The 9,858-nt window shown below is 44.6% G+C and overlaps 1 pseudogene; it reads right to left on the reverse strand.

The window, feature by feature from the left end:
• Nucleotides 1-1,961: 1,961 nt before the first annotated feature.
• LOC149351773 (uncharacterized) lies at nucleotides 1,962-9,021 on the reverse strand (annotated as a pseudogene).
• Between the last annotated feature and the right edge of the window lie 837 nt (nucleotides 9,022-9,858).

Genomic DNA, 9,858 nt, shown 5'->3' on the forward strand with positions numbered 1-9,858 from the left:
TTTCAAAAATGTCCGGACCCTGGGCAGTGGCCCTTTAAGAAACCAAAGTATGCATTCAAAGGACAAAAAGGCACGACATGTTAAAGAAAATGTGTGTGACTTAGCACGTTCTACTACAAGAGAAAGTACACAAGAGAACGGACAGGTACTGCAGTGCAGTATTTGTTAACAACTTTTAGTTCTGAATAGCACATTTGAAATAACAAGGAGCCAATATAAATATAGCACAATGCACCGATATTGATGATATTTGGCAACAGTTGTGCGCTTATTACAGCTCTAAATGACTAAAAAGCATATTGCAGTCTTTCTTTGCCTGTCCCATAACCATCTCAATTTGCGTACTTTATTGCGAAAGTGCCTTTGTACTGTGCTGAAACGATATGCACAAAATATTAAAACGAAGCACAATTTGATTCAAGTGAAGGACAATGCAATGAAATAATTGTTAACATTTACATGTCCAGCATTCTTGCAAAAAATTTTGAGTATTGCAATATTGTAGGGTACTGTTAAGGAAATATTCAACCTAATGGTCCATTCTTCCGATGCATAGCAAAATCTTTCTTTTCAGATTTTCCCATCGCTCGCAGCGATCCATTATGACTGTCGTAGAAAAGCACTGCGGAACATTTCTGACGAGAGCAGAGACCTTAACAGTAAAAAAGAAATGCAAGCCTGCCGACCGGAGATGAGCGGATATTTTGATAGTTACAGTGAAATCTTAAAATATACGAAAAAATAGGGTTCGTAAACCCTTTCCAATTGAAAAGTGCTTTTGTCCAGCATTTCTGGATATGTTATTGCAAATGAGCAAGAAATATTAGTACTGAAGATAACTGCCACAATGCAAACGTAATTTTCTGAGAGTGATGCATTTATTGCAGCTCTAAAATGAGGGACAAAGAAAACTGCACACTTTTTTGTCCGTCACATAGCCGTCTCGAGTTGTGTACTTTGTTGCACAAGTGTGCTGCTCTAAAAAAAACGTGCAACAATATACAGTAAAAATACAGTATGATACAAATGAAGGACAATGCAATGAAATAATAGTTTTAAAAATATTTTGCAAATGAGCAGCATATGCGAAACAGTAAATGATATGGCTAAAGAAATCACCTTGAATAAAAAATGCAGTAGGGTATAAGTGGAAGACAATGCAATTAACCAATAAAATAGATTTTGGAAATGAACAGATCCTACAAAAGAGCAAACAATATAATTATAGAAATCATTTTGCTTAATGGTTAAATAAGAAAATGCACGCGGCTGTCTTGTTTGTCATATTTCATTGATCATGACTGCACAAATGCTGTCATTTGGCCATTCACATGGTTTAATCAGAAGAAGAGTTGAAATCCGTACGCCTTTTAATCAAAGCCTATCACAACGGCACCTAAAGCACCATTGAGTAAATGCATCCGGGCCGCCGCGGTGGCTCAGTGGCTATGGTGCTCGGCTGCTGACCCAAAAGACGCGGGTTCGATCCCGGCCGCGGCGGCTAGAATTTCTTTGGAGGAGAAATTCTAGAGGCCCATGTACTGTGCGATGTCAGTGCACGTTAAAGAACCCCAGGTGGTCGAAATTTCCAGAGCCCTTCACTACGGCGTCTCTCATAGCCTTAGTCGCTTTGGGACGTTAAACCCCACAAAACCAAAACCAAACCAAATGCATCCGGGAAGCAGTGTGACTTCCAAGTGTTAAAAACGCCCATGCTGTACGATGTAAGCGCATGTTAAAGATACAAAGCTAGCTGGTCTCAATTAATCTGTAGCCCTTTACTACGTTGTCTCTCATAGCCAATATTCGCATTCCTCGCTTTGGGACAATAAAACAATTTAAAATGTTCTTCCATATGTTTCAACAGGCCGAGAAGACATATTGTGGAAATTAAAACTGCAATTAAAACAGAAATTCTTGATTTTATGCACTTTGTAGAAAGTTCAAACTAGAAGAGCTCTTCACTGTTTGTAGCATCTGTAAAATTGCAGGAGCGGGGCATCTTTTTATTGGTCCAGAGTAGACTGTCAACTTTAATTCTAGTCAAAACCGTTGTTCACCACAATGTCAGAACGAAAAAATTCCTGTCAGCGCCAATTGTTCTTGTACCTGATATTAGTACTTGTGCGAGGTACCAAGCAAGCTATCTTTGAGGTATGGTTATGTACGAAGCCAATAGCCATTGAAACCAAGGAGCATAAGGGGTTGTTTTTGTTAATTTTGATTATAGATCAATGCAAGATTATTAGTGTAATTATTTTATTGCTTGAAGATGACTGATTACCAAGAAGAAGAAAAACAATCACATGCTGCCGATGGGATCCAGCAACATCCGGTGGGATGTTGTTGGAATGGCTTTACTCAGAAGTTCTCCACGGCCTCTAGCAGCTCAAGAAGTCTTCACTTCTTCAGTGTGGCACCAGGTACTGCTACATCACGGTTGACGCTACAGTGATACGCTTCAACAGATATGCCCTTCTCAACATACCGCTACACAGCACTCTCTCCTTTATGCAAGCCCTCCTTCATTTAGTTGGTTTGCACGGTACTTGGTCCAAGCACTCGTTTCAAAAACTTTTCATATGCTGGCTTCTGGCGGCTAACAATGTCGCCAAAGTTCGACGTAGTCAGACGCTTTGCCCTCTCAAGGCATCGTTTCAGAGCTGCTCTGTCATGGTGTGCTTTCATCAAATGCCCATGCCTTCTCGAGTGCGACAGAGCAGCCGGCAGAAGCATAGCCCGCTCGTACATGCGTGGTCCACAGCACCTTTGTGGGGAGCCTCAGCGTTAGCTTTGCTCATCTTGGTCCTGCTGTATGACTCGCACGGTCACTGGAAGAAAACAGCTGTCCTGCATCGTATCACGCAGCATAGGATGCATGTCTTCCTCACTCAGTGTTTGATGCAATTCTTGTATCTCTCTTTTAGTTAAGTGAATGCGAGCATTTATTTTGCACGTTTAATTTGTTTTGACTTGCTAGCCACATGCTTCACAAAGTTGAAATCCGAAAATTTTAACCTCCGTATGTTCCCATGTTTTGTCACACTTGTCCATACTCTTGGCTTCGCAATGCATGAAGCAGTGTCCTGAATAGAGACCGATCCAGAGCACTTCATGTCGACGACAAACCAGAATAGTTCCTCTATATTCTTGCACACTCTTGATGACCAGCACGAGAGTCGCCACAAGATTTTCTCATCAGTCTATCTGGTGAAATTTCTGCAGCCACCTCCTGTCATCTAGATATAGAAAACTATGCCTCTACAGGGGCCTTCAGGTACGCCTCTCCATCAGCTTTGCAGAGCAGTGCCTCGTGTTCAGTTCGGAACATTCTGTAGCCGGCTACCCAATGTTTAGGAGCTGATCAAGCTCTGTAATGTCTAAAATATGCGTCCTCTGAAAAACTTCTGCAGAGATCTTTACTTGCTCCAGGGTGCAGTCAGGAGTAACGGAAAGTTGGGCTAGTTAGTTATGTATATATATAGTAGGGCAAGACACCAAAGCCGACAGACTAGAAGACGGAACAAGCGCTAAGACGGGATAGCGCCCGTACCGTCTTCTAGTCTGTTGACTTTGCTGTCTGGCGCAACTATGCATATCCAGTCGGGAAGCTCTATGAAAGAGACTGAACATTTTCCATAGCTTGGAGTGGTGCTTGGAACATACAGATAAATGAATATGCGATACCTTTTAGGTGCAAGCTTTTGACTTCATTAAACAGTACACATGAAAGTTTTTGCCAATAAATCAGTCACTGATGAGTACTGTAAATTCGTGCTGCTCCGACTCTGTAAAACTCTGCATAGGGAGACAGTAATATGGGTGCTCATGACAATCACCGAAGAGATCCTATTCCAGGTATCATTGAAACATTACACTGATGTGACGTTTTTGCTTTGGTCAATTGCTATTACACTATTTCGAATGCTTCTTTTCTATCATTTTTGTAATGTTGCAAATGAAGGTTAGAATAACCTTCCACTAACATAATGAAACATTTAAACAACATAAATGCAAGATTCACAAAACAAATTATGGGCACACTTGAGCTGTACCTTTAAGGGTATGCGCGACTGCGTTATTGACTCCCTTCAAGGGTGTATCTTCACGTACAGTCACTGTTCTTTGTTCACATCGCATATTTATCACAATTATCACAACACAGTTTCCACATTCTGGACTTTGAACCCTTCGCCGCTGCAGTTTATGCATACAATGCTACCATAATTTGTATCTAATTAGAACGCATCCAGTTAACTCCGCTAATTACCGCATTCTTAACATTAAAATTAAGCCAACAGTACAAACACATCAGGCTCCTCATCCAAGCCAACATACCTACGTGACCGAGTTTCTAGCGTTCCTGACTGGCGACCCGAAGTTCATAGGTTTGACTCTCGGCTGAAATTTATGGACACTTTTCTTGGCATAAAGTCAGTCACTTTATAACTTGAAGTAATTTGAGACAGGCGCCGACCTTTAATTCGCAAGTCCTCTTTTCAATTATTTTCATTACAACCATATGCGGATGACGTCACACGTGAGTAGCTTTTCTGCTAGAACGTCGCCCGCACGACGGCGGGTTCTCCGTTGGATATTAGCCGTTTTTAGCATACCGAAGCCATACTAGCAGAGACGTATACCGGTTTAACGGACTACTCCCATACACGCGCAGTGACATGCGTGCGGGCAGGCGGGGCCACTGCGCGTGCAGGAGGCGTCCGCTAAACCGGTATACGTCTCCGGTAGCACGGCTCCGGTATGCTAAAAATGTCTATTAAAGTTGTCGTGCTAATATTTAGCAACTCTGCACGAGCAAGCATGTAGGCTTGCCAGTTGATAAGCTTCACAACATCACAACGCTATGCAAGGACCAACAACGAGGGCGACACTTGACCTACACAATGCAGTGCACCATGCAACTTATACACTCACCTCCGAACGTATAGCGTGGAGTCAAGCTTGTACAGCCATCACTGAGGGGCGTCCCATGGGTGATAGTGAAAAACGGGTAATAAGCAAAGCTTTGTGAGAAAATAATGGTTTGGTTTGGTTTATGGGGTTTAACGTCCCAAAGCGACTAAGGCTATGAGAGACGCCGTAGTGGAGGGCTCCGGAAATTTCGACCACCTGGGGTTCTTTAACGTGCACTGACATCGCACAGTACACGGGCCTCTAGAAATTCTCCTCCAAAGAAATTCTAGCCGCCGCGGCCGGGATCGAACCCGCGTCTTTCGGGACGGCAGCCGAGCACCATAACCGCTGAGCCACCGCGGCGGCAGAAAATAATGGGGTTGTGGATGCAATCTATCGCAGGCGCATTCTAATAGGTTTAGTTGCAAAGCACTGCTACTTGAAAAACATGTTTCCTGCAGGAACAGCCGGAAATATTTTGGCAGCCCAGTGCTTGAAATGTATTTGTGCTGTTGTCTGATAGCTTTAATTCTGACAGTATAATAAAATTACCCAGGCTCTATTAAAACATTATTTGCTTTGAAAGATTAAACAAATTTTATTATATAACAGAAAATGTTGTGTTAATTGATAACATTATAGTACATTTCAAAGTAATCATTAGAATAATGTTTACTTGCAGTTTTGAACTAATGTTTTTGATATAACATATAACGTTATCTGCTCATTTTTGACACTAATACAACGTCCCAATGCAACATATATGCTAACGCAATTTACATAACATTATTGTCACATTGTGATAATGTCATAATGTTCGGTGATACCTGGGATATGTGCCGTCAATAAATTGCGATGTTTGCACAAAATTTTTACAACAGTACACTCGGTTTCAAATCTTCTCTGCATGTAAACAAATAATTTCTTTAACTACTCGGAAGACACTAAGCGTGAAGGAAAACATTTTTACATTTACAGAACAAAAACTATCTAAAATTTTTCCCCTTAAAATGAAAGATGACTTTTCTTAGCTACTGAAAATCTAACCAGTGTGAAAAATGTTAGTGAAAATTTATTTCTGCTCTGCTTCTCGGGTTGAAAGTCAACATCGTAATACTCGGTTTACTCTAGCGTTTCAAAAGTCACCCTCTCGACAACAACACTTTTAATACAAGCATCGTTTGTATATTACTGCAAAAGCGCAAAGTCGTCGACGTAAAAAGAAGTGTACACCGTATTTGCTCTCTAGTAATGTCCAACAAACCTGCTTAACTTCCATTTTCATCGTAGGTACACACATAAGAGCGCGATCTTTACAACATTTAATCACTCGGCTGAGCGGTGGTACAAACGTTGGCGGAGAAACAACTTCACCCTCCTCTCGCACGGCCGCTTTTCCGTGTGGGATCAGCTACTGCAGCATTTCCACTAAATGGCAGCAGACTTGTGCGCGTATTTGGTTGCTGCTGAAGCGAAAACAATAGATCGCGAACAATCATTACACACCAAAGCTGCCTGAGGCCTTGTTAAGAGCAGCAGCAAGGGAAGCTACGCCTGTAAGCTATAATACCCCGGAATCGAAAGGACACACTCATTTCGGAGTGTGCATTTTTGCTCAATGCGCAGCAGCAGGACACGAGGCGATGTGCACGTGTGGGGATTGGGCTCGACTTATACACGCAATGGGCGAACGCTGGTCTTTGCGTCTACTTACCGTGCTCCGCTGGTGATCCATGGCCGTAGAACGCTGCACCTAACTGTGCCATGCGATGCTAAAAGAACAGGGGTAACAAAAGAATTACCAGAAAACAGGGCGAAGCAGCGGCGCACCGATGTCGAAGAGATACCGGAGATAGGCTTGCCGGCGGAGTCGGAGAGACGGACGGAGAGACGCGAGCGAGGTGCTCCGTTTCCCCAGTGTACTTTGCGTGGTCGGTTGGTGGCGCGGCTGGATTATTGGAAAGGTCTATTGGGCTGACCTGGAAAAGCTGGGATGAAGCAGCTAAGCACAGAAACTTCTGTGTCATATCGGAAGAATCCAAAAAAAAGAAAAAAAAGGGCAGTGGGGGGAGAATGGAGTGCGAAGACCAAGCGTCCCTGAGAAGTGAATGACGAGGTGCGGAGCGTAAGGTGATAAAAGAGGGTGATAAAAGATAGTAATAAAAAAATGTGACATGGGAAGAAAGAGATGATAAAGAACCAGTATCAGATACTCGAGATGGCTGGTGTATCGTCTTTTTGTCTTGTGGCGTTATTTTTGCTCTTACCGCATTAAAGACCTTTTTTAAAGGACTACGTCAGTGCCGGAATATACCTGAGAGATTCTAAGCTTCCTTTGGAGATGTATATCCCTGCAGGTTGTAAGGTTTTTAAATTTGGGGTTGTGAAATACCTCTCTGTATGCTCTGTCGTTTGCAGAAGCCTCATTGGAGAATGAATAGCTTATGGCGAAGGTATAGTTTACGGAGTGAGAAATGCGAAGTGCACGAAGACTCGATCACGTCCCAAAGCTTGTGCACCAGCGGGATCTGTTATTGCCTGTTGTCTCATCGTATCTGAGGGTGTAAACTCATCGCAGCCCGCCCGTCAACCTGCCAACACGAGCCTGCACGTGCTCCGCCGTGAACGGCGGGCACAAGAAGCTCATCTCCTGTGCGTGCATCGCCACGCTGCTGCGCGTCGAGTCCCAACTATGTATCAGAGTCGGAGGAGGCGCCGCCAGGCCGAATATGCGATGCGCGGTCATGAAACAACCATAAAATCAATTTTAAATATATATATATCATATCATACCTTTTTTTCTTGTGAAAACTCATACATTTTCTATCCTACGAACACTTGCTGGCAAAAAGGTGTGTGATCGGAATCGCACCTCGAATTTCGAACTTGGTCATTGGGGCCTGATACCAGTCGCGAATAAATTGCACTGTAGACATGCGCACGTAGAGTTTCAGCATTGTATGCACTGATGAGCACCTGCACTATATTTCCTCTGCACAAAAACGGAGTCGCAAGGATATATCGTTAAAAAATAGCAGTGTAATCCGAGCCATGCGCGTTTAGGCCGAACATCAGCAGGAATGCATGGGTGCTGACCCGTGTTTTAGGTCATAGCAACATATTTCGCGAGCGAAATTTTCAGACTACTCAAAATGGTCCATCTCGAGCTCCGTATCATGTGTGGACAGCCTGCTGGACAGGTGTACAGCACGTGCGAAGAGAGTGTCACGGAAGCACGCAAGGTGGGGCTGGCCTTGAAACGGTACCGAGAGTCAAGAAATAAAGTAGGCAATGAAAGAAACCAGGATGCTAGCGTTTGCACAAATTTAATAGGGGGCTATAACTCGTGATCCGCCTCGGCGCACCGCCAGTGCCCACGTGCTGTTTGCTCCCGACGCGGCAGGTGTGCGGTTAGCTCGCTAGTGTCACTGGATGTAGACACGAGAGATATAGTGACTGGATCGAATATATTCAGTGACTACATCTCGCCGGCCCTCCTGGCAATTCTTGATGACGATTGCGCACCACGCGCCGCCTGTGCGCGTGCTGGAAGCTCCGCTGCCTATTTTTTCCAGCACATTAATCTTCGTTGTGATTCCGAGAGTATCTTCGTTTGGAATATCGCTATTGTAGGTGATAATTTAAAATCCTACGTAGCTGGCGCCACTTAAATCGGAGCTGTCGTGAACTTCCGACTGCAATCAACGGGAAAGGAGAATTTCGGAACCTGTTTCAGCCGCAACTTGTGCGCTTATTGAGGCCCTAGATGACGTGGCCTAAACGGAGGGAGTAAAACGGACGGGGAATACTCGCGGACGCAGAGAGGCGAAAAGGTAGCCATCCTTGCATCGAAATGCTGGCGCGAAGACAGTGCGAAGACGCCTCGGGCTATACCCTTTCCATTCTTGCCAATGCCTTTGGTGCAGTCATTAACGTAAAGCGGGGTTCGCTGCTGCTACGCACCGCACCGCTAAGAAACGTTCCGAGACTATGCCACATATTGATGAACTTGGTTTGTTTGAGACTTCTGCGGAACTCTGTCACAAGAACTTCCGCCACGCGCAACCGTGCCAACCGGATGACGGCACGTTCGTGCATCGCCGGCATGGCGGTACTGCGCGGGAAGTGGTGAGAAGTACCCATGTGACCGATAGTGGTTCTTAGAGAGATTAAGCGTGTCGCTATCCGCGTTCTGTCACTACCACCTACCGTCATCCGCGCTTGCTTCTTTTTTACTACACTGTAATAATTTTACAGCGACGCCTTTAGGGTCTCAGCTTTCCAGACTACGGCAGAGGGTGTCCGCAGAGAAGAAGAGAAGGGTGGAAAAGTTGTCATAAGCGCGTGCAGTGGGGAGAGCAAATATTCGAATGAGGCGCGCCGTAGCTCTCTTCGACGAATGTTTCCTAAACAGGGCCCGTTTCAACGCTCCAGAGCGTGCTGCCGCAATCAGTCTGCATGGGATGGACGGCTCTGCCCCGCGACATAGTTAAATCGACTTCACGGTGTTCATATTCTCATACATGTCTCCAAGACTGGGAGGCACGGCAGGGCTCAGGCAAATTCAGCCAACCCTGCTTTAATTCCCTATCTTGGAGACAACGCATGGTACATAGCTCTCGCCTCCCTCATCAATTGAGATGATCAGCTAGATTCAGCCAGGTCAATAACAGGAGCGGCGTGATTGTCCTGCACCTGCGCACTGGCGCCCGCTATTCCACTATGGCCCTAACTGATTGCGTGACCCTAATCTAAAAGTCTCTAATTTTTCTCTCCGTATAACATGACGGTCACAGAAATTTTATACCGACTTCCTGTTGCTCATCGTCTGGTGGAGATTGTTGTTGAGTTTTTTGGCAGCTATAGCTGCTACCCTTAAGTTATAGCGATATACCGCAGCGCCGCCATTAGAGTTTCACTGGTTCGCATGATAATTCGTTTTCT

The sequence above is a fragment of the Amblyomma mixtum genome, chromosome 3 (genome assembly GCF_055824585.1).
Source record: "Amblyomma mixtum isolate Tamu chromosome 3, ASM5582458v1, whole genome shotgun sequence".
NCBI classification, from domain to species: domain Eukaryota; kingdom Metazoa; phylum Arthropoda; class Arachnida; order Ixodida; family Ixodidae; genus Amblyomma; species Amblyomma mixtum.